We start from the raw sequence: 27,385 nt of genomic DNA on the forward strand, positions 1-27,385 counted from the left end.
CTTTGAATGTATCTTCATAGGAATGAGTTGTGTAGTCAAATTAATGCTCATTTAGGCTTCAGGAGGTCTACCTGAACTAAATGCATGTTGAAATGTGTGCATAAGTCCTTTGGTTTAGGCGTGACACTCAATTTGAGTTTTTATTGCTTTAAATGCATTTTCAGGCCAAGTTGAGCGCGTTTTTTGAGTTTGAATGTATCTTCATAGGAATGAGTTGTGTAGTCAAATTAATGCTCATTTAGGCTTCAGTGGGTCAACCTGAACTAAATTCATGTTGAAATGTGTGCATAAGTCCTTTGGTTTAGGCGTGACACACAATTCGAGTTTTTATTGCTTTAAATGCATTTTCAGGCCGAGCTGAGCACGTTTTTTGAGTTTGGATGTATCTTCAAAGGAATGAGTTGTGTAGTCAAATTAATGGTCATTTAGGCTTCAGGAGGTCAACCTGAACTACATACATGTTGAAATGTGTGCATAAATCCTTTGGTTTAGGCGTGACACTCAATTTGAGTTTTTATTGCTTTAAATGCATTTTCAGGCCGAGTTGAGCACGTTTTTAGAGTTTGAATGTATCTTCATAGGAATGAGTTGTGTAGTCAAATTAATGCTCATTTAGGCTTCAGGAGGTCATCCTGAACTAAATACATGTTGAAATGTGTGCATAAGCCCTTTGGTTTAGGCGTGACACTCATTTTGAGTTTTTATTGCTTTAAATGCATTTTCAGGCCGAGCCGAGCACGTTTTTTGACTTTGAATGTATCTTCATAGGAATGAGTTGTGTAGTCAAATTAATGCTCATTTAGGCTTCAGGAGGTCAACCTGAACTAAATACATGTTGAAATGTGTGCATAAGCCCTTTGGTTTAAGCGTGACACTCATTTTGAGTTTTTATTGCTTTAAATGCACTTTCAGGCCGATTTGAGCACGTTTTTTGACTTTGAATGTATCTTCATAGGAATGAGGTGTGTAGTCAAATTAATGCTCATTTAGGCTTCAGGAGGTCAACCTGAACTAAATGCATGTTGAAATGTGTGCATGAATCCTTTGGTTTAGGCGTGACACTCAATTTGAGTTTTTATTGCTTTAAATGCATTTTCAGGCCGAGCCGAGCACGTTTTTTGACTTTGAATGTATCTTCATAGGAATGAGTTGTGTAGTCAAATTAATGGTCATTTAGGCTTCAGGAGGTCAACCTGAACTAAATACATGTTGAAATGTGTGCATAAGTCTTTTGGTTTAGGCGTGACCCTCAATTTGAGCTTTTATTGCTTAAATGCATTTTCAGGCCGAGCCGAGCATGTTTTTTTGAGTTTGGATGTATCTTCATAGGAATGAGTTGTGTAGTCAAATTAATGCTCATTTAGGCTTCAGGAGGTCAACCTGAACTAAATACATGTTGAAATGTGTGCATTAGTCTTTTGGTTTAGGCGTGACCCTCAATTTGAGTTTTTATTGCTTAAATGCATTTTCAGGCCGAGCTGAGCACGTTTTTTGACTTTGAATGTATCTTCATAGGAATGAGTTGTGTAGTCAAATTAATGCTCATTTAGGCTTCAGGAGGTCTACCTGAACTAAATACATGTTGAAATGTGTGCATAAGTCCTTTGGTTTAGGCGTGACACTCAATTTGAGTTTTTATTGCTTTAAATGCATTTTCAGGCCAAGTTGAGCGCGTTTTTTGAGTTTGAATGTATCTTCATAGGAATGAGTTGTGTAGTCAAATTAATGCTCATTTAGGCTTCAGTGGGTCAACCTGAACTAAATTCATGTTGAAATGTGTGCATAAGTCTTTTGGTTTAGGCGTGACACACAATTTGACTTTTTATTGCTTTAAATGCATTTTCAGGCCGAGTGAGCGCGTTTTTTGAGTTTGAATGTATCTTCATAGGAATGCGTTGTGTAGTCAAATTAATGGTCATTTAGGCTTCAGGAGGTCAACCTGAACTAAATACATGTTGAAATGTGTGCATAAGTCTTTTGGTTAAGGCGTGACACTCAATTTTAGTTTTTATTGCTTTAAATGCATTTTCAGGCCGAGCTGAGCACGTTTTTTGAGTTTGGATGTATCTTCAAAGGAATGAGTTGTGTAGTCAAATTAATGGTAATTTAGGCTTCAGGAGGTCAACCTGAACTACATACATGTTGAAATGTGTGCATAAGTCCTTTGGTTTAGGCGTGACACTCAATTTGAGTTTTTATTGCTTTAAATGCATTTTCAGGCCGAGCTGAGCACGTTTTTTGATTTTGGATGTATCTTCATGGGAATGAGTTGTGTGATCAAATTAATGGTCATTTAAGCTTCAGGAGATCAACCTGAACTAAATACATGTTGAAATGTGTGCATAAGTCCTTTGGTTTAGGCGTGACAAACAATTCGAGTTTTTATTGCTTTAAATGCATTTTCAGGCCGAGCTGAGCACGTTTTTTGAGTTTGGATGTATATTCATAGGAATGAGTTGTGTAGTCAAATTAATGCTCATTTAGGCTTCAGGAGGTCAACCTGAACTAAATACATGTTGAAATGTGCGCATAAGTCTTTTGGTTTAGGCGTGACACTCAATTTGAGTTTTTATTGCTTTAAATGCATTTTCAGGCCGAGTTGAGCAGGTTTTTTGAGTTTGAATGTATCTTCATGGGAATGAGTTGTGTGATCAAATGAATGGTCATTTAAGCTTCAGGTGGTCAACCTGAACTAAATACATGTTGAAATGTGTGCATAAGTCCTTTGGTTTAGGCGTGACACACAATTCGAGTTTTTATTGCTTTAAATGCATTTTCTGGCCTAGTTGAGCACGTTTTTTGAGTTTGGATGTATCTTCATAGGAATGAGTTGTGTAGTCAAATTAATGGTCATTTGGGCTTCAGGAGGTCAACCTGAACTAAATACATGTTGAAATGTGTGCATAAGTCTTTTGGTTTAGGCGTGACCCTCAATTTGAGTTTTTATTGCATAAATGCATTTTCAGGCCGAGTTTAGCACGTTTTTTGACTTTGAATGTATCTTCATAGGAATGATTTGTGTAGTCAAACTGGTGGTCCTTTAGGCTTCAGGAGGTCAACCTGAACTACATACATGTTGAAATGTGTGCATAAGTCCTTTGGTTTAGGCGTGACACACAATTCGAGTTTTTATTGCTTTAAATGCATTTTCAGGCCGAGTTGAGCAGGTTTTTTTAGTTTGAATGTATCTTCATAGGAATGCGTTGTGTAGTCAAATTAATGGTCATTTAGGCTTCAGGAGGTCAACCTGAACTAAATACATGTTGAAATGTGTGCATAAGTCTTTTGGTTAAGGCGTGACACTCAATTTTAGTTTTTATTGCTTTAAATGCATTTTCAGGCCGAGCTGAGCACGTTTTTTGAGTTTGGATGTATCTTCAAAGGAATGAGTTGTGTAGTCAAATTAATGGTAATTTAGGCTTCAGGAGGTCAACCTGAACTACATACATGTTGAAATGTGTGCATAAGTCCTTTGGTTTAGGCGTGACACTCAATTTGAGTTTTTATTGCTTTAAATGCATTTTCAGGCCGAGCTGAGCACGTTTTTTGATTTTGGATGTATCTTCATGGGAATGAGTTGTGTGATCAAATTAATGGTCATTTAAGCTTCAGGAGATCAACCTGAACTAAATACATGTTGAAATGTGTGCATAAGTCCTTTGGTTTAGGCGTGACAAACAATTCGAGTTTTTATTGCTTTAAATGCATTTTCAGGCCGAGCTGAGCACGTTTTTTGAGTTTGGATGTATATTCATAGGAATGAGTTGTGTAGTCAAATTAATGCTCATTTAGGCTTCAGGAGGTCAACCTGAACTAAATACATGTTGAAATGTGCGCATAAGTCTTTTGGTTTAGGCGTGACACTCAATTTGAGTTTTTATTGCTTTAAATGCATTTTCAGGCCGAGTTGAGCAGGTTTTTTGAGTTTGAATGTATCTTCATGGGAATGAGTTGTGTGATCAAATGAATGGTCATTTAAGCTTCAGGTGGTCAACCTGAACTAAATACATGTTGAAATGTGTGCATAAGTCCTTTGGTTTAGGCGTGACACACAATTCGAGTTTTTATTGCTTTAAATGCATTTTCTGGCCGAGTTGAGCACGTTTTTTGAGTTTGGATGTATCTTCATAGGAATGAGTTGTGTAGTCAAATTAATGGTCATTTGGGCTTCAGGAGGTCAACCTGAACTAAATACATGTTGAAATGTGTGCATAAGTCTTTTGGTTTAGGCGTGACCCTCAATTTGAGTTTTTATTGCATAAATGCATTTTCAGGCCGAGTTTAGCACGTTTTTTGACTTTGAATGTATCTTCATAGGAATGATTTGTGTAGTCAAACTGGTGGTCCTTTAGGCTTCAGGAGGTCAACCTGAACTACATACATGTTGAAATGTGTGCATAAGTCCTTTGGTTTAGGCGTGACACACAATTCGAGTTTTTATTGCTTTAAATGCATTTTCAGGCCGAGTTGAGCAGGTTTTTTGAGTTTGAATGTATCTTCATGGGAATGAGTTGTGTGATCAAATGAATGGTCATTTAAGCTTCAGGTGGTCAACCTGAACTAAATACATGTTGAAATGTGTGCATAAGTCCTTTGGTTTAGGCATGACACACAATTTGAGTTTTTATTGCTTTAAATGCATTTTCTGGCCGAGTTGAGCACGTTTTTTGAGTTTGGATGTATCATCATAGGAATGAGTTGTGTAGTCAAATTAATGCTCATTTAGGCTTCAGTGGGTCAACCTGAACTAAATACATGTTGAAATGTGTGCATAAGTCCTTTGGTTTAGGCGTGACACTCAATTTGAGTTTTTATTGCTTTAAATGCATTTTCAGGCCGAGCTGAGCACGTTTTTTGATTTTGGATGTATCTTCATGGGAATGAGTTGTGTGATCAAATTAATGGTCATTTAAGCTTCAGGAGATCAACCTGAACTAAATACATGTTGAAATGTGTGCATAAGTCCTTTGGTTTAGGCGTGACAAACAATTCGAGTTTTTATTGCTTTAAATGCATTTTCAGGCCGAGCTGAGCACGTTTTTTGAGTTTGGATGTATCTTCATAGGAATGAGTTGTGTAGTCAAACTAATGGTCATTTAGGCTTCAGGAGGTCTACCTGAACTAAATACATGTTGAAATGTGTGCATAAGTCCTTTGGTTTAGGCGTGACACACAATTCGAGTTTTTATTGCTTTAAATGCATTTTCAGGCCGAGCTGAGCACGTTTTTTGAGTTTGGATGTATCTTCAAAGGAATGAGTTGTGTAGTCAAATTAATGGTCATTTAGGCTTCAGGAGGTCAACCTGAACTACATACATGTTGAAATGTGTGCATAAGTCCTTTGGTTTAGGCGTGACACTCAATTTGAGTTTTTATTGCTTTAAATGCATTTTCAGGCCGAGTTGAGCACGTTTTTAGAGTTTGAATGTATCTTCATAGGAATGAGTTGTGTAGTCAAATTAATGGTCATTTAGGCTTCAGGAGGTCAACCTGAACTAAATACATGTTGAAATGTGTGCATAAGTCCTTTGGTTTAGGCGTGACACTCAATTTGAGTTTTTATTGCTTTAAATGCATTTTCAGGCCGAGCTGAGCACGTTTTTTGAGTTTGGATGTATCTTCATGGGAATGAGTTGTGTGATCAAATTAATGGTCATTTAAGCTTCAGGTGGTCAACCTGAACTAAATACATGTTGAAATGTGTGCATAAGTCCTTTGGTTTAGGCGTGACACACAATTCGAGTTTTTACTGCTTTAAATGCATTTTCAGGCCGAGCTGAGCACGTTTTTTGAGTTTGGATGTATCTTCATAGGAATGAGTTGTGTAGTCAAATTAATGCTCATTTAGGCTTCAGGAGGTCAACCTGAACTAAATACATGTTGAAATGTGCGCATAAGTCTTTTGGTTTAGGCGTGACCCTCAATTTGAGTTTTTATTGCTTAAATGCATTTTCAGGCCGAGCTGAGCACGTTTTTTGAGTTTGGATGTATCTTCAAAGGAATGAGTTTTGTAGTCAAATTAATGGTCATTTAGGCTTCAGGAGGTCAACCTGAACTACATACATGTTGAAATGTGTGCATAAGTCCTTTGGTTTAGGCGTGACACTCAATTTGAGTTTTTATTGCTTTAAATGCTTTTTCAGGCCGAGTTGAGCACGTTTTTAGAGTTTGAATGTATCTTCATAGGAATGAGAGTGTAGTCAAATTAATGGTCATTTAGGCTTCAGGAGGCCAACCTGAACTAAATACATGTTGAAATGTGTGCATAAGTCCTTTGGTTTAGGCGTGACACTCAATTTGAGTTTTTATTGCTTTAAATGCATTTTCAGGCCGAGCTGAGCACGTTTTTTGATTTTGGATGTATCTTCATGGGAATGAGTTGTGTGATCAAATTAATGGTCATTTAAGCTTCAGGTGGTCAACCTGAACTAAATACATGTTGAAATGTGTGCATAAGTCCTTTGGTTTAGGCGTGACACACAATTCGAGTTTTTATTGCTTTAAATGCATTTTCAGGCCGAGCTGAGCACGTTTTTTGAGTTTGGATGTATCTTCATAGGAATGAGTTGTGTAGTCAAATTAATGCTCATTTAGGCTTCAGGAGGTCAACCTGAACTAAATACATGTTGAAATGTGTGCATAAGTCTTTTGGTTTAGGCGTGACACTCAATTTGAGTTTTTATTGCTTTAAATGCATTTTCAGGCCGAGTTGAGCACGTTTTTTGAGTTTGAATGTACCTTCATGGGAATGAGTTGTGTGATCAAATTAATGGTCATTTAAGCTTCAGGAGATCAACCTGAACTAAATACATGTTGAAATGTGTGCATAAGTCCTTTGGTTTAGGCGTGACAAACAATTCGAGTTTTTATTGCTTTAAATGCATATTTCAGGCCGAGCTGAGCACGTTTTTTGAGTTTGGATGTATCTTCATAGGAATGAGTTGTGTAGTCAAACTAATGGTCATTTAGGCTTCAGGAGGTCTACCTGAACTAAATACATGTTGAAATGTGTGCATAAGTCCTTTGGTTTAGGCGTGACACACAATTCGAGTTTTTATTGCTTTAAATGCATTTTCAGGCCGAGCTGAGCACGTTTTTTGAGTTTGGATGTATCTTCAAAGGAATGAGTTGTGTAGTCAAATTAATGGTCATTTAGGCTTCAGGAGGTCAACCTGAACTACATACATGTTGAAATGTGTGCATAAGTCCTTTGGTTTAGGCGTGACACTCAATTTGAGTTTTTATTGCTTTAAATGCATTTTCAGGCCGAGTTGAGCACGTTTTTAGAGTTTGAATGTATCTTCATAGGAATGAGTTGTGTAGTCAAATTAATGGTCATTTAAGTTTCAGGTGGTAAACCTGATCTAAATACATGTTGAAATGTGTGCATAAGTCCTTTGGTTTAGGCGTGACACCCAATTTGAGTTTTTATTGCTTTAAATCCATTTTCAGGCCAAGTTGAGCGCGTTTTTTGAGTTTGAATGTATCTCCATAGGAATGAGTTGTGTAGTCAAACTAATGGTCATTTAGGCTTCAGGAGGTCTACCTGAACTAAATACATGTTGAAATGTGTGCATAAGTCCTTTGGTTTAGGCGTGACACACAATTCGAGTTTTTATTGCTTTAAATGCATTTTCAGGCCGAGCTGAGCACGTTTTTTGAGTTTGGATGTATCTTCAAAGGAATGAGTTGTGTAGTCAAATTAATGGTCATTTAGGCTTCAGGAGGTCAACCTGAACTAAATACATGTTGAAATGTGTGCATAAGTCCTTTGGTTTAGGCGTGACACTCAATTTGAGTTTTTATTGCTTTAAATGCATTTTCAGGCCGAGCTGAGCACGTTTTTTGATTTTGGATGTATCTTCATGGGAATGAGTTGTGTGATCAAATTAATGGTCATTTAAGCTTCAGGAGATCAACCTGAACTAAATACATGTTGAAATGTGTGCATAAGTCCTTTGGTTTAGGCGTGACAAACAATTCGAGTTTTTATTGCTTTAAATGCATTTTCAGGCCGAGTTGAGCACGTTTTTAGAGTTTGAATGTATCTTCATAGGAATGAGTTGTGTAGTCAAATTAATGGTCATTTAGGCTTCAGGAGGTCAACCTGAACTAAATACATGTTGAAATGTGTGCATAAGTCCTTTGGTTTAGGCGTGACACTCAATTTGAGTTTTTATTGCTTTAAATGCATTTTCAGGCCGAGCTGAGCACGTTTTTTGAGTTTGGATGTATCTTCATGGGAATGAGTTGTGTGATCAAATTAATGGTCATTTAAGCTTCAGGTGGTCAACCTGAACTAAATACATGTTGAAATGTGTGCATAAGTCCTTTGGTTTAGGCGTGACACACAATTCGAGTTTTTACTGCTTTAAATGCATTTTCAGGCCGAGCTGAGCACGTTTTTTGAGTTTGGATGTATCTTCATAGGAATGAGTTGTGTAGTCAAATTAATGCTCATTTAGGCTTCAGGAGGTCAACCTGAACTAAATACATGTTGAAATGTGTGCATAAGTCTTTTGGTTTAGGTGTGACACTCAATTTGAGTTTTTATTGCTTTAAATGCATTTTCAGGCCGAGTTGAGCATGTTTTTTGAGTTTGAATGTACCTTCATGGGAATGAGTTGTGTGATCAAATTAATGGTCATTTAAGCTTCAGGAGATCAACCTGAACTAAATACATGTTGAAATGTGTGCATAAGTCCTTTGGTTTAGGCGTGACAAACAATTCGAGTTTTTATTGCTTTAAATGCATTTTCAGGCCGAGCTGAGCACGTTTTTTGAGTTTGGATGTATCTTCATAGGAATGAGTTGTGTAGTCAAATTAATGCTCATTTAGGCTTCAGGAGGTCAACCTGAACTAAATACATGTTGAAATGTGTGCATAAGTCTTTTGGTTTAGGCGTGACCCTCAATTTGAGTTTTTATTGCATAAATGCATTTTCAGGCCGAGTTTAGCACGTTTTTTGACTTTGAATGTATCTTCATAGGAATGATTTGTCTAGTCAAACTAGTGGTCCTTTAGGCTTCAGGAGGTCAACCTGAACTACATACATGTTGAAATGTGTGCATAAGTCCTTTGGTTTAGGCGTGACACACAATTCGAGTTTTTATTGCTTTAAATGCATTTTCAGGCCGAGTTGAGCAGGTTTTTTGAGTTTGAATGTATCTTCATGGGAATGAGTTGTGTGATCAAATGAATGGTCATTTAAGCTTCAGGTGGTCAACCTGAACTAAATACATGTTGAAATGTGTGCATAAGTCCTTTGGTTTAGGCATGACACACAATTTGAGTTTTTATTGCTTTAAATGCATTTTCTGGCCGAGTTGAGCACGTTTTTTGAGTTTGGATGTATCATCATAGGAATGAGTTGTGTAGTCAAATTAATGCTCATTTAGGCTTCAGTGGGTCAACCTGAACTAAATTCATGTTGAAATGTGTGCATAAGTCCTTTGGTTTAGGCGTGACACACAATTCGAGTTTTTACTGCTTTAAATGCATTTTCAGGCCGAGCTGAGCACGTTTTTTGAGTTTGGATGTATCTTCATAGGAATGAGTTGTGTAGTCAAATTAATGGTCATTTAGGCTTCAGGAGGTCAACCTGAACTAAATTCATGTTGAAATGTGTGCATAAGTCCTTTGGTTTAGGCGTGACAAACAATTCGAGTTTTTATTGCTTTAAATGCATTTTCAGGCCGAGCCGAGCATGTTTTTTTGAGTTTGGATGTATCTTCATAGGAATGAGTTGTGTAGTCAAATTAATGCTCATTTAGGCTTCAGGAGGTCAACCTGAACTAAATACATGTTGAAATGTGTGCATTAGTCTTTTGGTTTAGGCGTGACCCTCAATTTGAGTTTTTATTGCTTAAATGCATTTTCAGGCCGAGCCGAGCACGTTTTTTGACTTTGAATGTATCTTCATAGGAATGAGTTGTGTAGTCAAATTAATGCTCATTTAGGCTTCAGGAGGTCTACCTGAACTAAATGCATGTTGAAATGTGTGCATAAGTCCTTTGGTTTAGGCGTGACACTCAATTTGAGTTTTTATTGCTTTAAATGCATTTTCAGGCCAAGTTGAGCGCGTTTTTTGAGTTTGAATGTATCTTCATAGGAATGAGTTGTGTAGTCAAATTAATGCTCATTTAGGCTTCAGTGGGTCAACCTGAACTAAATTCATGTTGAAATGTGTGCATAAGTCCTTTGGTTTAGGCGTGACACACAATTCGAGTTTTTATTGCTTTAAATGCATTTTCAGGCCGAGCTGAGCACGTTTTTTGAGTTTGGATGTATCTTCAAAGGAATGAGTTGTGTAGTCAAATTAATGGTCATTTAGGCTTCAGGAGGTCAACCTGAACTACATACATGTTGAAATGTGTGCATAAATCCTTTGGTTTAGGCGTGACACTCAATTTGAGTTTTTATTGCTTTAAATGCATTTTCAGGCCGAGTTGAGCACGTTTTTAGAGTTTGAATGTATCTTCATAGGAATGAGTTGTGTAGTCAAATTAATGGTCATTTAGGCTTCAGGAGGTCAACCTGAACTAAATACATGTTGAAATGTGTGCATAAGTCTTTTGGTTTAGGCGTGACCCTCAATTTGAGCTTTTATTGCTTAAATGCATTTTCAGGCCGAGCCGAGCATGTTTTTTTGAGTTTGGATGTATCTTCATAGGAATGAGTTGTGTAGTCAAATTAATGCTCATTTAGGCTTCAGGAGGTCAACCTGAACTAAATACATGTTGAAATGTGTGCATTAGTCTTTTGGTTTAGGCGTGACCCTCAATTTGAGTTTTTATTGCTTAAATGCATTTTCAGGCCGAGCTGAGCACGTTTTTTGACTTTGAATGTATCTTCATAGGAATGAGTTGTGTAGTCAAATTAATGCTCATTTAGGCTTCAGGAGGTCTACCTGAACTAAATACATGTTGAAATGTGTGCATAAGTCCTTTGGTTTAGGCGTGACACTCAATTTGAGTTTTTATTGCTTTAAATGCATTTTCAGGCCAAGTTGAGCGCGTTTTTTGAGTTTGAATGTATCTTCATAGGAATGAGTTGTGTAGTCAAATTAATGCTCATTTAGGCTTCAGTGGGTCAACCTGAACTAAATTCATGTTGAAATGTGTGCATAAGTCTTTTGGTTTAGGCGTGACACACAATTTGACTTTTTATTGCTTTAAATGCATTTTCAGGCCGAGTGAGCGCGTTTTTTGAGTTTGAATGTATCTTCATAGGAATGCGTTGTGTAGTCAAATTAATGGTCATTTAGGCTTCAGGAGGTCAACCTGAACTAAATACATGTTGAAATGTGTGCATAAGTCTTTTGGTTAAGGCGTGACACTCAATTTTAGTTTTTATTGCTTTAAATGCATTTTCAGGCCGAGCTGAGCACGTTTTTTGAGTTTGGATGTATCTTCAAAGGAATGAGTTGTGTAGTCAAATTAATGGTAATTTAGGCTTCAGGAGGTCAACCTGAACTACATACATGTTGAAATGTGTGCATAAGTCCTTTGGTTTAGGCGTGACACTCAATTTGAGTTTTTATTGCTTTAAATGCATTTTCAGGCCGAGCTGAGCACGTTTTTTGATTTTGGATGTATCTTCATGGGAATGAGTTGTGTGATCAAATTAATGGTCATTTAAGCTTCAGGAGATCAACCTGAACTAAATACATGTTGAAATGTGTGCATAAGTCCTTTGGTTTAGGCGTGACAAACAATTCGAGTTTTTATTGCTTTAAATGCATTTTCAGGCCGAGCTGAGCACGTTTTTTGAGTTTGGATGTATATTCATAGGAATGAGTTGTGTAGTCAAATTAATGCTCATTTAGGCTTCAGGAGGTCAACCTGAACTAAATACATGTTGAAATGTGCGCATAAGTCTTTTGGTTTAGGCGTGACACTCAATTTGAGTTTTTATTGCTTTAAATGCATTTTCAGGCCGAGTTGAGCAGGTTTTTTGAGTTTGAATGTATCTTCATGGGAATGAGTTGTGTGATCAAATGAATGGTCATTTAAGCTTCAGGTGGTCAACCTGAACTAAATACATGTTGAAATGTGTGCATAAGTCCTTTGGTTTAGGCGTGACACACAATTCGAGTTTTTATTGCTTTAAATGCATTTTCTGGCCTAGTTGAGCACGTTTTTTGAGTTTGGATGTATCTTCATAGGAATGAGTTGTGTAGTCAAATTAATGGTCATTTGGGCTTCAGGAGGTCAACCTGAACTAAATACATGTTGAAATGTGTGCATAAGTCTTTTGGTTTAGGCGTGACCCTCAATTTGAGTTTTTATTGCATAAATGCATTTTCAGGCCGAGTTTAGCACGTTTTTTGACTTTGAATGTATCTTCATAGGAATGATTTGTGTAGTCAAACTGGTGGTCCTTTAGGCTTCAGGAGGTCAACCTGAACTACATACATGTTGAAATGTGTGCATAAGTCCTTTGGTTTAGGCGTGACACACAATTCGAGTTTTTATTGCTTTAAATGCATTTTCAGGCCGAGTTGAGCAGGTTTTTTTAGTTTGAATGTATCTTCATAGGAATGCGTTGTGTAGTCAAATTAATGGTCATTTAGGCTTCAGGAGGTCAACCTGAACTAAATACATGTTGAAATGTGTGCATAAGTCTTTTGGTTAAGGCGTGACACTCAATTTTAGTTTTTATTGCTTTAAATGCATTTTCAGGCCGAGCTGAGCACGTTTTTTGAGTTTGGATGTATCTTCAAAGGAATGAGTTGTGTAGTCAAATTAATGGTAATTTAGGCTTCAGGAGGTCAACCTGAACTACATACATGTTGAAATGTGTGCATAAGTCCTTTGGTTTAGGCGTGACACTCAATTTGAGTTTTTATTGCTTTAAATGCATTTTCAGGCCGAGCTGAGCACGTTTTTTGATTTTGGATGTATCTTCATGGGAATGAGTTGTGTGATCAAATTAATGGTCATTTAAGCTTCAGGAGATCAACCTGAACTAAATACATGTTGAAATGTGTGCATAAGTCCTTTGGTTTAGGCGTGACAAACAATTCGAGTTTTTATTGCTTTAAATGCATTTTCAGGCCGAGCTGAGCACGTTTTTTGAGTTTGGATGTATATTCATAGGAATGAGTTGTGTAGTCAAATTAATGCTCATTTAGGCTTCAGGAGGTCAACCTGAACTAAATACATGTTGAAATGTGCGCATAAGTCTTTTGGTTTAGGCGTGACACTCAATTTGAGTTTTTATTGCTTTAAATGCATTTTCAGGCCGAGTTGAGCAGGTTTTTTGAGTTTGAATGTATCTTCATGGGAATGAGTTGTGTGATCAAATGAATGGTCATTTAAGCTTCAGGTGGTCAACCTGAACTAAATACATGTTGAAATGTGTGCATAAGTCCTTTGGTTTAGGCGTGACACACAATTCGAGTTTTTATTGCTTTAAATGCATTTTCTGGCCGAGTTGAGCACGTTTTTTGAGTTTGGATGTATCTTCATAGGAATGAGTTGTGTAGTCAAATTAATGGTCATTTGGGCTTCAGGAGGTCAACCTGAACTAAATACATGTTGAAATGTGTGCATAAGTCTTTTGGTTTAGGCGTGACCCTCAATTTGAGTTTTTATTGCATAAATGCATTTTCAGGCCGAGTTTAGCACGTTTTTTGACTTTGAATGTATCTTCATAGGAATGATTTGTGTAGTCAAACTGGTGGTCCTTTAGGCTTCAGGAGGTCAACCTGAACTACATACATGTTGAAATGTGTGCATAAGTCCTTTGGTTTAGGCGTGACACACAATTCGAGTTTTTATTGCTTTAAATGCATTTTCAGGCCGAGTTGAGCAGGTTTTTTGAGTTTGAATGTATCTTCATGGGAATGAGTTGTGTGATCAAATGAATGGTCATTTAAGCTTCAGGTGGTCAACCTGAACTAAATACATGTTGAAATGTGTGCATAAGTCCTTTGGTTTAGGCATGACACACAATTTGAGTTTTTATTGCTTTAAATGCATTTTCTGGCCGAGTTGAGCACGTTTTTTGAGTTTGGATGTATCATCATAGGAATGAGTTGTGTAGTCAAATTAATGCTCATTTAGGCTTCAGTGGGTCAACCTGAACTAAATACATGTTGAAATGTGTGCATAAGTCTTTTGGTTTAGGCGTGACCCTCAATTTGAGTTTTTATTGCATAAATGCATTTTCAGGCCGAGTTTAGCACGTTTTTTGACTTTGAATGTATCTTCATAGGAATGATTTGTGTAGTCAAACTGGTGGTCCTTTAGGCTTCAGGAGGTCAACCTGAACTACATACATGTTGAAATGTGTGCATAAGTCTTTTGGTTTAGGCGTGACCCTCAATTTGAGCTTTTATTGCTTAAATGCATTTTCAGGCCGAGCCGAGCATGTTTTTTTGAGTTTGGATGTATCTTCATAGGAATGAGTTGTGTAGTCAAATTAATGCTCATTTAGGCTTCAGGAGGTCAACCTGAACTAAATACATGTTGAAATGTGTGCATTAGTCTTTGGTTTAGGCGTGACACTCAATTTGAGTTTTTATTGCTTTAAATGCATTTTCAGGCCAAGTTGAGCGCGTTTTTTGAGTTTGAATGTATCTTCATAGGAATGAGTTGTGTAGTCAAATTAATGCTCATTTAGGCTTCAGTGGGTCAACCTGAACTAAATTCATGTTGAAATGTGTGCATAAGTCTTTTGGTTTAGGCGTGACACACAATTTGACTTTTTATTGCTTTAAATGCATTTTCAGGCCGAGTGAGCGCGTTTTTTGAGTTTGAATGTATCTTCATAGGAATGCGTTGTGTAGTCAAATTAATGGTCATTTAGGCTTCAGGAGGTCAACCTGAACTAAATACATGTTGAAATGTGTGCATAAGTCTTTTGGTTAAGGCGTGACACTCAATTTTAGTTTTTATTGCTTTAAATGCATTTTCAGGCCGAGCTGAGCACGTTTTTTGAGTTTGGATGTATCTTCAAAGGAATGAGTTGTGTAGTCAAATTAATGGTAATTTAGGCTTCAGGAGGTCAACCTGAACTACATACATGTTGAAATGTGTGCATAAGTCCTTTGGTTTAGGCGTGACACTCAATTTGAGTTTTTATTGCTTTAAATGCATTTTCAGGCCGAGCTGAGCACGTTTTTTGATTTTGGATGTATCTTCATGGGAATGAGTTGTGTGATCAAATTAATGGTCATTTAAGCTTCAGGAGATCAACCTGAACTAAATACATGTTGAAATGTGTGCATAAGTCCTTTGGTTTAGGCGTGACAAACAATTCGAGTTTTTATTGCTTTAAATGCATTTTCAGGCCGAGCTGAGCACGTTTTTTGAGTTTGGATGTATATTCATAGGAATGAGTTGTGTAGTCAAATTAATGCTCATTTAGGCTTCAGGAGGTCAACCTGAACTAAATACATGTTGAAATGTGCGCATAAGTCTTTTGGTTTAGGCGTGACACTCAATTTGAGTTTTTATTGCTTTAAATGCATTTTCAGGCCGAGTTGAGCAGGTTTTTTGAGTTTGAATGTATCTTCATGGGAATGAGTTGTGTGATCAAATGAATGGTCATTTAAGCTTCAGGTGGTCAACCTGAACTAAATACATGTTGAAATGTGTGCATAAGTCCTTTGGTTTAGGCGTGACACACAATTCGAGTTTTTATTGCTTTAAATGCATTTTCTGGCCTAGTTGAGCACGTTTTTTGAGTTTGGATGTATCTTCATAGGAATGAGTTGTGTAGTCAAATTAATGGTCATTTGGGCTTCAGGAGGTCAACCTGAACTAAATACATGTTGAAATGTGTGCATAAGTCTTTTGGTTTAGGCGTGACCCTCAATTTGAGTTTTTATTGCATAAATGCATTTTCAGGCCGAGTTTAGCACGTTTTTTGACTTTGAATGTATCTTCATAGGAATGATTTGTGTAGTCAAACTGGTGGTCCTTTAGGCTTCAGGAGGTCAACCTGAACTACATACATGTTGAAATGTGTGCATAAGTCCTTTGGTTTAGGCGTGACACACAATTCGAGTTTTTATTGCTTTAAATGCATTTTCAGGCCGAGTTGAGCAGGTTTTTTTAGTTTGAATGTATCTTCATAGGAATGCGTTGTGTAGTCAAATTAATGGTCATTTAGGCTTCAGGAGGTCAACCTGAACTAAATACATGTTGAAATGTGTGCATAAGTCTTTTGGTTAAGGCGTGACACTCAATTTTAGTTTTTATTGCTTTAAATGCATTTTCAGGCCGAGCTGAGCACGTTTTTTGAGTTTGGATGTATCTTCAAAGGAATGAGTTGTGTAGTCAAATTAATGGTAATTTAGGCTTCAGGAGGTCAACCTGAACTACATACATGTTGAAATGTGTGCATAAGTCCTTTGGTTTAGGCGTGACACTCAATTTGAGTTTTTATTGCTTTAAATGCATTTTCAGGCCGAGCTGAGCACGTTTTTTGATTTTGGATGTATCTTCATGGGAATGAGTTGTGTGATCAAATTAATGGTCATTTAAGCTTCAGGAGATCAACCTGAACTAAATACATGTTGAAATGTGTGCATAAGTCCTTTGGTTTAGGCGTGACAAACAATTCGAGTTTTTATTGCTTTAAATGCATTTTCAGGCCGAGCTGAGCACGTTTTTTGAGTTTGGATGTATATTCATAGGAATGAGTTGTGTAGTCAAATTAATGCTCATTTAGGCTTCAGGAGGTCAACCTGAACTAAATACATGTTGAAATGTGCGCATAAGTCTTTTGGTTTAGGCGTGACACTCAATTTGAGTTTTTATTGCTTTAAATGCATTTTCAGGCCGAGTTGAGCAGGTTTTTTGAGTTTGAATGTATCTTCATGGGAATGAGTTGTGTGATCAAATGAATGGTCATTTAAGCTTCAGGTGGTCAACCTGAACTAAATACATGTTGAAATGTGTGCATAAGTCCTTTGGTTTAGGCGTGACACACAATTCGAGTTTTTATTGCTTTAAATGCATTTTCTGGCCGAGTTGAGCACGTTTTTTGAGTTTGGATGTATCTTCATAGGAATGAGTTGTGTAGTCAAATTAATGGTCATTTGGGCTTCAGGAGGTCAACCTGAACTAAATACATGTTGAAATGTGTGCATAAGTCTTTTGGTTTAGGCGTGACCCTCAATTTGAGTTTTTATTGCATAAATGCATTTTCAGGCCGAGTTTAGCACGTTTTTTGACTTTGAATGTATCTTCATAGGAATGATTTGTGTAGTCAAACTGGTGGTCCTTTAGGCTTCAGGAGGTCAACCTGAACTACATACATGTTGAAATGTGTGCATAAGTCCTTTGGTTTAGGCGTGACACACAATTCGAGTTTTTATTGCTTTAAATGCATTTTCAGGCCGAGTTGAGCAGGTTTTTTGAGTTTGAATGTATCTTCATGGGAATGAGTTGTGTGATCAAATGAATGGTCATTTAAGCTTCAGGTGGTCAACCTGAACTAAATACATGTTGAAATGTGTGCATAAGTCCTTTGGTTTAGGCATGACACACAATTTGAGTTTTTATTGCTTTAAATGCATTTTCTGGCCGAGTTGAGCACGTTTTTTGAGTTTGGATGTATCATCATAGGAATGAGTTGTGTAGTCAAATTAATGCTCATTTAGGCTTCAGTGGGTCAACCTGAACTAAATACATGTTGAAATGTGTGCATAAGTCCTTTGGTTTAGGCGTGACACTCAATTTGAGTTTTTATTGCTTTAAATGCATTTTCAGGCCGAGCTGAGCACGTTTTTTGATTTTGGATGTATCTTCATGGGAATGAGTTGTGTGATCAAATTAATGGTCATTTAAGCTTCAGGAGATCAACCTGAACTAAATACATGTTGAAATGTGTGCATAAGTCCTTTGGTTTAGGCGTGACAAACAATTCGAGTTTTTATTGCTTTAAATGCATTTTCAGGCCGAGCTGAGCACGTTTTTTGAGTTTGGATGTATCTTCATAGGAATGAGTTGTGTAGTCAAACTAATGGTCATTTAGGCTTCAGGAGGTCTACCTGAACTAAATACATGTTGAAATGTGTGCATAAGTCCTTTGGTTTAGGCGTGACACACAATTCGAGTTTTTATTGCTTTAAATGCATTTTCAGGCCGAGCTGAGCACGTTTTTTGAGTTTGGATGTATCTTCAAAGGAATGAGTTGTGTAGTCAAATTAATGGTCATTTAGGCTTCAGGAGGTCAACCTGAACTACATACATGTTGAAATGTGTGCATAAGTCCTTTGGTTTAGGCGTGACACTCAATTTGAGTTTTTATTGCTTTAAATGCATTTTCAGGCCGAGTTGAGCACGTTTTTAGAGTTTGAATGTATCTTCATAGGAATGAGTTGTGTAGTCAAATTAATGGTCATTTAGGCTTCAGGAGGTCAACCTGAACTAAATACATGTTGAAATGTGTGCATAAGTCCTTTGGTTTAGGCGTGACACTCAATTTGAGTTTTTATTGCTTTAAATGCATTTTCAGGCCGAGCTGAGCACGTTTTTTGAGTTTGGATGTATCTTCATGGGAATGAGTTGTGTGATCAAATTAATGGTCATTTAAGCTTCAGGTGGTCAACCTGAACTAAATACATGTTGAAATGTGTGCATAAGTCCTTTGGTTTAGGCGTGACACACAATTCGAGTTTTTACTGCTTTAAATGCATTTTCAGGCCGAGCTGAGCACGTTTTTTGAGTTTGGATGTATCTTCATAGGAATGAGTTGTGTAGTCAAATTAATGCTCATTTAGGCTTCAGGAGGTCAACCTGAACTAAATACATGTTGAAATGTGTGCATAAGTCTTTTGGTTTAGGTGTGACACTCAATTTGAGTTTTTATTGCTTTAAATGCATTTTCAGGCCGAGTTGAGCATGTTTTTTGAGTTTGAATGTACCTTCATGGGAATGAGTTGTGTGATCAAATTAATGGTCATTTAAGCTTCAGGAGATCAACCTGAACTAAATACATGTTGAAATGTGTGCATAAGTCCTTTGGTTTAGGCGTGACAAACAATTCGAGTTTTTATTGCTTTAAATGCATTTTCAGGCCGAGCTGAGCACGTTTTTTGAGTTTGGATGTATCTTCATAGGAATGAGTTGTGTAGTCAAATTAATGCTCATTTAGGCTTCAGGAGGTCAACCTGAACTAAATACATGTTGAAATGTGTGCATAAGTCTTTTGGTTTAGGTGTGACACACAATTTGAGTTTTTATTGCTTTAAATGCATTTTCAGGCCGAGTTGAGCAGGTTTTTTGAGTTTGAATGTATCTTCATGGGAATGAGTTGTGTGATCAAATGAATGGTCATTTAAGCTTCAGGTGGTCAACCTGAACTAAATACATGTTGAAATGTGTGCATAAGTCCTTTGGTTTAGGCGTGACACACAATTCGAGTTTTTATTGCTTTAAATGCATTTTCTGGCCGAGTTGAGCACGTTTTTTGAGTTTGGATGTATCTTCATAGGAATGAGTTGTGTAGTCAAATTAATGGTCATTTGGGCTTCAGGAGGTCAACCTGAACTAAATACATGTTGAAATGTGTGCATAAGTCTTTTGGTTTAGGCGTGACCCTCAATTTGAGTTTTTATTGCATAAATGCATTTTCAGGCCGAGTTTAGCACGTTTTTTGACTTTGAATGTATCTTCATAGGAATGATTTGTCTAGTCAAACTAGTGGTCCTTTAGGCTTCAGGAGGTCAACCTGAACTACATACATGTTGAAATGTGTGCATAAGTCCTTTGGTTTAGGCGTGACACACAATTCGAGTTTTTATTGCTTTAAATGCATTTTCAGGCCGAGTTGAGCAGGTTTTTTGAGTTTGAATGTATCTTCATGGGAATGAGTTGTGTGATCAAATGAATGGTCATTTAAGCTTCAGGTGGTCAACCTGAACTAAATACATGTTGAAATGTGTGCATAAGTCCTTTGGTTTAGGCATGACACACAATTTGAGTTTTTATTGCTTTAAATGCATTTTCTGGCCGAGTTGAGCACGTTTTTTGAGTTTGGATGTATCATCATAGGAATGAGTTGTGTAGTCAAATTAATGCTCATTTAGGCTTCAGTGGGTCAACCTGAACTAAATTCATGTTGAAATGTGTGCATAAGTCCTTTGGTTTAGGCGTGACACACAATTCGAGTTTTTACTGCTTTAAATGCATTTTCAGGCCGAGCTGAGCACGTTTTTTGAGTTTGGATGTATCTTCATAGGAATGAGTTGTGTAGTCAAATTAATGGTCATTTAGGCTTCAGGAGGTCAACCTGAACTAAATTCATGTTGAAATGTGTGCATAAGTCCTTTGGTTTAGGCGTGACAAACAATTCGAGTTTTTATTGCTTTAAATGCATTTTCAGGCCGAGCCGAGCATGTTTTTTTGAGTTTGGATGTATCTTCATAGGAATGAGTTGTGTAGTCAAATTAATGCTCATTTAGGCTTCAGGAGGTCAACCTGAACTAAATACATGTTGAAATGTGTGCATTAGTCTTTTGGTTTAGGCGTGACCCTCAATTTGAGTTTTTATTGCTTAAATGCATTTTCAGGCCGAGCCGAGCACGTTTTTTGACTTTGAATGTATCTTCATAGGAATGAGTTGTGTAGTCAAATTAATGCTCATTTAGGCTTCAGGAGGTCTACCTGAACTAAATACATGTTGAAATGTGTGCATAAGTCCTTTGGTTTAGGCGTGACACTCAATTTGAGTTTTTATTGCTTTAAATGCATTTTCAGGCCAAGTTGAGCGCGTTTTTTGAGTTTGAATGTATCTTCATAGGAATGAGTTGTGTAGTCAAATTAATGCTCATTTAGGCTTCAGTGGGTCAACCTGAACTAAATTCATGTTGAAATGTGTGCATAAGTCCTTTGGTTTAGGCGTGACACACAATTCGAGTTTTTATTGCTTTAAATGCATTTTCAGGCCGAGCTGAGCACGTTTTTTGAGTTTGGATGTATCTTCAAAGGAATGAGTTGTGTAGTCAAATTAATGGTCATTTAGGCTTCAGGAGGTCAACCTGAACTACATACATGTTGAAATGTGTGCATAAATCCTTTGGTTTAGGCGTGACACTCAATTTGAGTTTTTATTGCTTTAAATGCATTTTCAGGCCGAGTTGAGCACGTTTTTAGAGTTTGAATGTATCTTCATAGGAATGAGTTGTGTAGTCAAATTAATGGTCATTTAGGCTTCAGGAGGTCAACCTGAACTAAATACATGTTGAAATGTGTGCATAAGTCTTTTGGTTTAGGCGTGACCCTCAATTTGAGCTTTTATTGCTTAAATGCATTTTCAGGCCGAGCCGAGCATGTTTTTTTGAGTTTGGATGTATCTTCATAGGAATGAGTTGTGTAGTCAAATTATTGCTCATTTAGGCTTCAGGAGGTCAACCTGAACTAAATACATGTTGAAATGTGTGCATTAGTCTTTTGGTTTAGGCGTGACCCTCAATTTGAGTTTTTATTGCTTAAATGCATTTTCAGGCCGAGCCGAGCACGTTTTTTGACTTTGAATGTATCTTCATAGGAATGAGTTGTGTAGTCAAATTAATGCTCATTTAGGCTTCAGGAGGTCTACCTGAACTAAATACATGTTGAAATGTGTGCATAAGTCCTTTGGTTTAGGCGTGACACTCAATTTGAGTTTTTATTGCTTTAAATGCATTTTCAGGCCAAGTTGAGCGCGTTTTTTGAGTTTGAATGTATCTTCATAGGAATGAGTTGTGTAGTCAAATTAATGCTCATTTAGGCTTCAGTGGGTCAACCTGAACTAAATTCATGTTGAAATGTGTGCATAAGTCTTTTGGTTTAGGCGTGACACACAATTTGACTTTTTATTGCTTTAAATGCATTTTCAGGCCGAGTGAGCGCGTTTTTTGAGTTTGAATGTATCTTCATAGGAATGCGTTGTGTAGTCAAATTAATGGTCATTTAGGCTTCAGGAGGTCAACCTGAACTAAATACATGTTGAAATGTGTGCATAAGTCTTTTGGGTAAGGCGTGACACTCAATTTTAGTTTTTATTGCTTTAAATGCATTTTCAGGCCGAGCTGAGCACGTTTTTTGAGTTTGGATGTATCTTCAAAGGAATGAGTTGTGTAGTCAAATTAATGGTAATTTAGGCTTCAGGAGGTCAACCTGAACTACATACATGTTGAAATGTGTGCATAAGTCCTTTGGTTTAGGCGTGACACTCAATTTGAGTTTTTATTGCTTTAAATGCATTTTCAGGCCGAGCTGAGCACGTTTTTTGATTTTGGATGTATCTTCATGGGAATGAGTTGTGTGATCAAATTAATGGTCATTTAAGCTTCAGGAGATCAACCTGAACTAAATACATGTTGAAATGTGTGCATAAGTCCTTTGGTTTAGGCGTGACAAACAATTCGAGTTTTTATTGCTTTAAATGCATTTTCAGGCCGAGCTGAGCACGTTTTTTGAGTTTGGATGTATATTCATAGGAATGAGTTGTGTAGTCAAATTAATGCTCATTTAGGCTTCAGGAGGTCAACCTGAACTAAATACATGTTGAAATGTGCGCATAAGTCTTTTGGTTTAGGCGTGACACTCAATTTGAGTTTTTATTGCTTTAAATGCATTTTCAGGCCGAGTTGAGCAGGTTTTTTGAGTTTGAATGTATCTTCATGGGAATGAGTTGTGTGATCAAATGAATGGTCATTTAAGCTTCAGGTGGTCAACCTGAACTAAATACATGTTGAAATGTGTGCATAAGTCCTTTGGTTTAGGCGTGACACACAATTCGAGTTTTTATTGCTTTAAATGCATTTTCTGGCCTAGTTGAGCACGTTTTTTGAGTTTGGATGTATCTTCATAGGAATGAGTTGTGTAGTCAAATTAATGGTCATTTGGGCTTCAGGAGGTCAACCTGAACTAAATACATGTTGAAATGTGTGCATAAGTCTTTTGGTTTAGGCGTGACCCTCAATTTGAGTTTTTATTGCATAAATGCATTTTCAGGCCGAGTTTAGCACGTTTTTTGACTTTGAATGTATCTTCATAGGAATGATTTGTGTAGTCAAACTGGTGGTCCTTTAGGCTTCAGGAGGTCAACCTGAACTACATACATGTTGAAATGTGTGCATAAGTCCTTTGGTTTAGGCGTGACACACAATTCGAGTTTTTATTGCTTTAAATGCATTTTCAGGCCGAGTTGAGCAGGTTTTTTTAGTTTGAATGTATCTTCATAGGAATGCGTTGTGTAGTCAAATTAATGGTCATTTAGGCTTCAGGAGGTCAACCTGAACTAAATACATGTTGAAATGTGTGCATAAGTCTTTTGGTTAAGGCGTGACACTCAATTTTAGTTTTTATTGCTTTAAATGCATTTTCAGGCCGAGCTGAGCACGTTTTTTGAGTTTGGATGTATCTTCAAAGGAATGAGTTGTGTAGTCAAATTAATGGTAATTTAGGCTTCAGGAGGTCAACCTGAACTACATACATGTTGAAATGTGTGCATAAGTCCTTTGGTTTAGGCGTGACACTCAATTTGAGTTTTTATTGCTTTAAATGCATTTTCAGGCCGAGCTGAGCACGTTTTTTGATTTTGGATGTATCTTCATGGGAATGAGTTGTGTGATCAAATTAATGGTCATTTAAGCTTCAGGAGATCAACCTGAACTAAATACATGTTGAAATGTGTGCATAAGTCCTTTGGTTTAGGCGTGACAAACAATTCGAGTTTTTATTGCTTTAAATGCATTTTCAGGCCGAGCTGAGCACGTTTTTTGAGTTTGGATGTATATTCATAGGAATGAGTTGTGTAGTCAAATTAATGCTCATTTAGGCTTCAGGAGGTCAACCTGAACTAAATACATGTTGAAATGTGCGCATAAGTCTTTTGGTTTAGGCGTGACACTCAATTTGAGTTTTTATTGCTTTAAATGCATTTTCAGGCCGAGTTGAGCAGGTTTTTTGAGTTTGAATGTATCTTCATGGGAATGAGTTGTGTGATCAAATGAATGGTCATTTAAGCTTCAGGTGGTCAACCTGAACTAAATACATGTTGAAATGTGTGCATAAGTCCTTTGGTTTAGGCGTGACACACAATTCGAGTTTTTATTGCTTTAAATGCATTTTCTGGCCGAGTTGAGCACGTTTTTTGAGTTTGGATGTATCTTCATAGGAATGAGTTGTGTAGTCAAATTAATGGTCATTTGGGCTTCAGGAGGTCAACCTGAACTAAATACATGTTGAAATGTGTGCATAAGTCTTTTGGTTTAGGCGTGACCCTCAATTTGAGTTTTTATTGCATAAATGCATTTTCAGGCCGAGTTTAGCACGTTTTTTGACTTTGAATGTATCTTCATAGGAATGATTTGTGTAGTCAAACTGGTGGTCCTTTAGGCTTCAGGAGGTCAACCTGAACTACATACATGTTGAAATGTGTGCATAAGTCCTTTGGTTTAGGCGTGACACACAATTCGAGTTTTTATTGCTTTAAATGCATTTTCAGGCCGAGTTGAGCAGGTTTTTTGAGTTTGAATGTATCTTCATGGGAATGAGTTGTGTGATCAAATGAATGGTCATTTAAGCTTCAGGTGGTCAACCTGAACTAAATACATGTTGAAATGTGTGCATAAGTCCTTTGGTTTAGGCATGACACACAATTTGAGTTTTTATTGCTTTAAATGCATTTTCTGGCCGAGTTGAGCACGTTTTTTGAGTTTGGATGTATCATCATAGGAATGAGTTGTGTAGTCAAATTAATGCTCATTTAGGCTTCAGTGGGTCAACCTGAACTAAATTCATGTTGAAATGTGTGCATAAGTCCTTTGGTTTAGGCGTGACACACAATTTGAGTTTTTATTGCTTGAAATGCCTTTTCAGGCCGAGCTGAGCACGTTTTTTGACTTGGAATGTTTCTTCATGGGAATGAGTTGTGTGGTCAAATTAATGCTCATTTAGGCTTCACTGGGTCATCCTGAACAAAATAAATGTTGAAGTGTGTTGCATAAGTCTTTTGGCCTAGAGGGACACTCAATTTGAGTTTTTATTGCTTTAAATGCATTATCAGGCCGAGTTCAGCAATTTCGTTTGAATGTATCTTCATAGGAATGAGTTGTGTAGTCAAATTAACGGTCATTTAGGCTTCAGGAGGTCAACCTGAACTAAATACATGTTGAAATGTGTGCATAAGTCTTTTGGTTAAGGCGTGACCCTCAATTTGAGTTTTTATTGCTTAAATGCATTTTCAGGCCGAGCCGAGCACGTTTTTTGACTTTGAATGTATCTTCATAGGAACGAGTTGTGTAGTCAAATTTATGCTCATTAAGGCTTCAGGAGGTCAACCTGAACTAAATACATGTTGAAATGTGTGCATAGGTCCTTTGATTTAGGCGTGACACTCAATTTGAGTTTTTATTGCTTTAAATGCATTTTCAGGCCGAGCTGAGCACGTTTTTTGATTTTGGATGTATCTTCATGGGAATGAGTTGTGTGATCAAATTAATGGTCATTTAAGCTTCAGGTGGTCAACCTGAACTAAATACATGTTGAAATGTGTGCATAAGTCCTTTGGTTTAGGCGTGACACTCAATTTGAGTTTTTATTGCTTTAAATGCATTTTCAGGCCAAGTTGAGCGCGTTTTTTGAGTTTGAATGTATCTTCATAGGAATGAGTTGTGTAGTAAAACTAATGGTCATTTAGGCTTTAGGAGGTCAACCTGAACAAAATAAATGTTGAAATGTGTGCATAAGTCCTTTGGTTTAGGCGTGACACACAATTTGACTTTTTATTGCTTTAAATGCATTTTCATGCCGAATGAGCACGTTTTCTGAGTTTCAATGTATCTTTATAGGAATGAGTTGTGTGGTGTAATTAATGCTCATTTAGGCTTCATGAGGTCAACCCGAACTAAATACATGTTGAAATGTGTGCATAAGTCCTTTGGTTTAGGCGTGACACTCAATTTGAGTTTTTGTTGCTTTAAATGCATTTTCAGTCCGAGTTGTGCATGTTTTTTGAGTTTCAATGTATCTTTATAGGAATGAGTAGTGTAGTCAAATTAATGCTCATTTAGGCTTCATGAGGTCAACCTGAACTAAATACATGTTGAAATGTGTGCATAGGTCCTTTGATTTAGGTGTGACACTCAATTTGAGTTTTTATTGCTTTAAATGCATTTTCAGGCCGAGTTGAGCACGTTTTCTGAGTTTGAATGTATCTTCATAGGAATGAGTTGTGTGGTCAAATTAATGCTCATTTAGGCTTCATGAGGTCAACCTGAACTAAATACATGTTGAAATGTGTGCATAGGTCCTTTGATTTAGGTGTGACACTAAATTTGAGTTTTTATTGCTTTAAATGCATTTTCAGGCCGAGTTGAGCACGTTTTCTGAGTTTGAATGTATATTCATAGGAATGAGTTGTGTGCTAAAATTTATGCTCATTTAGGCTTCAGGAGATCATCCTGAACAAAATACATGTTGAAGTGTGTGCATAAGTCCTTTGGTTTAGGTGTGACACTCAATTTGAGAATTTATTGCTTTAAATGCATTTTCATGCCGAGTTCAGCATGTTTTTTGTGTTTGAATGTATCTTCATAGGAATGAGTTGTATAGTAAAAGTAATGGTCATTTAGGCTTCAGGAGGGCATCCTGAACTAAATAAATGTTGAAATGTGTTCATAGGTTATTTGATTTAGGTGTGACACTCAATTTGAGTTTTTATTGCTTTAAATGCATTTTCAGTCCGAGTTGAGCACGTTTTCTGAGTTTGAATGTATCTTCATAGGAATGAGTTGTGTGGTCAAATTTATGCTCATTTAGGCTTCAGGGGATCATCCTGAACTAAATACATGTTGAAGTGTGGGCATAAGTACTTTGGTTTAGGAGTGACACTCAATTTGAATTTTTATTGCTTTAAATGCATTTTCAGGCCGAGTTGAGCACGTTTTCTGAGTTTGAATGTATCTTCATAGGAATGAGTTGTGTGGTCAAATTAATGCTCATTTAGGCTTCAGGAGGTCAACCTGAACTAAATACATGTTGAAATGTGTGCATAAGTCTTTGGTTTAGGCGTGACACTCAATTTGAATTTTTATTTCTTTAAATGCATTTTCAAGCCGAGTTGAGCACGTTTTCTGAGTTTCAATGTATCTTCATAGGAATGAGTTGTGTGATCAAATGAATGGTGATTTAGGCTTCAGGGGGTCATCCTGAACTAAATACATGTTGAAGTGCGTGCATAAGTCCTTTGGTTTGGGCGTGACACTCATTTTGAGTTTTTATTGCGTTAAATGCATTTTCAGGCCGAGCTGAGAAGGTTTTCAAAAGATGTCTTGAATCATGTTGTGGTCTGTGTCGCCCTCTATTGACCAAAATACGATATTGTCTCAGAGGCCTGAAACCATTTTCATTTATATGACTGTATAACTGTACTCTT

The sequence above is a fragment of the Hippocampus zosterae genome, unplaced genomic scaffold (assembly GCF_025434085.1).
Source record: "Hippocampus zosterae strain Florida unplaced genomic scaffold, ASM2543408v3 HiC_scaffold_22, whole genome shotgun sequence".
Lineage (NCBI taxonomy): Eukaryota > Metazoa > Chordata > Actinopteri > Syngnathiformes > Syngnathidae > Hippocampus > Hippocampus zosterae.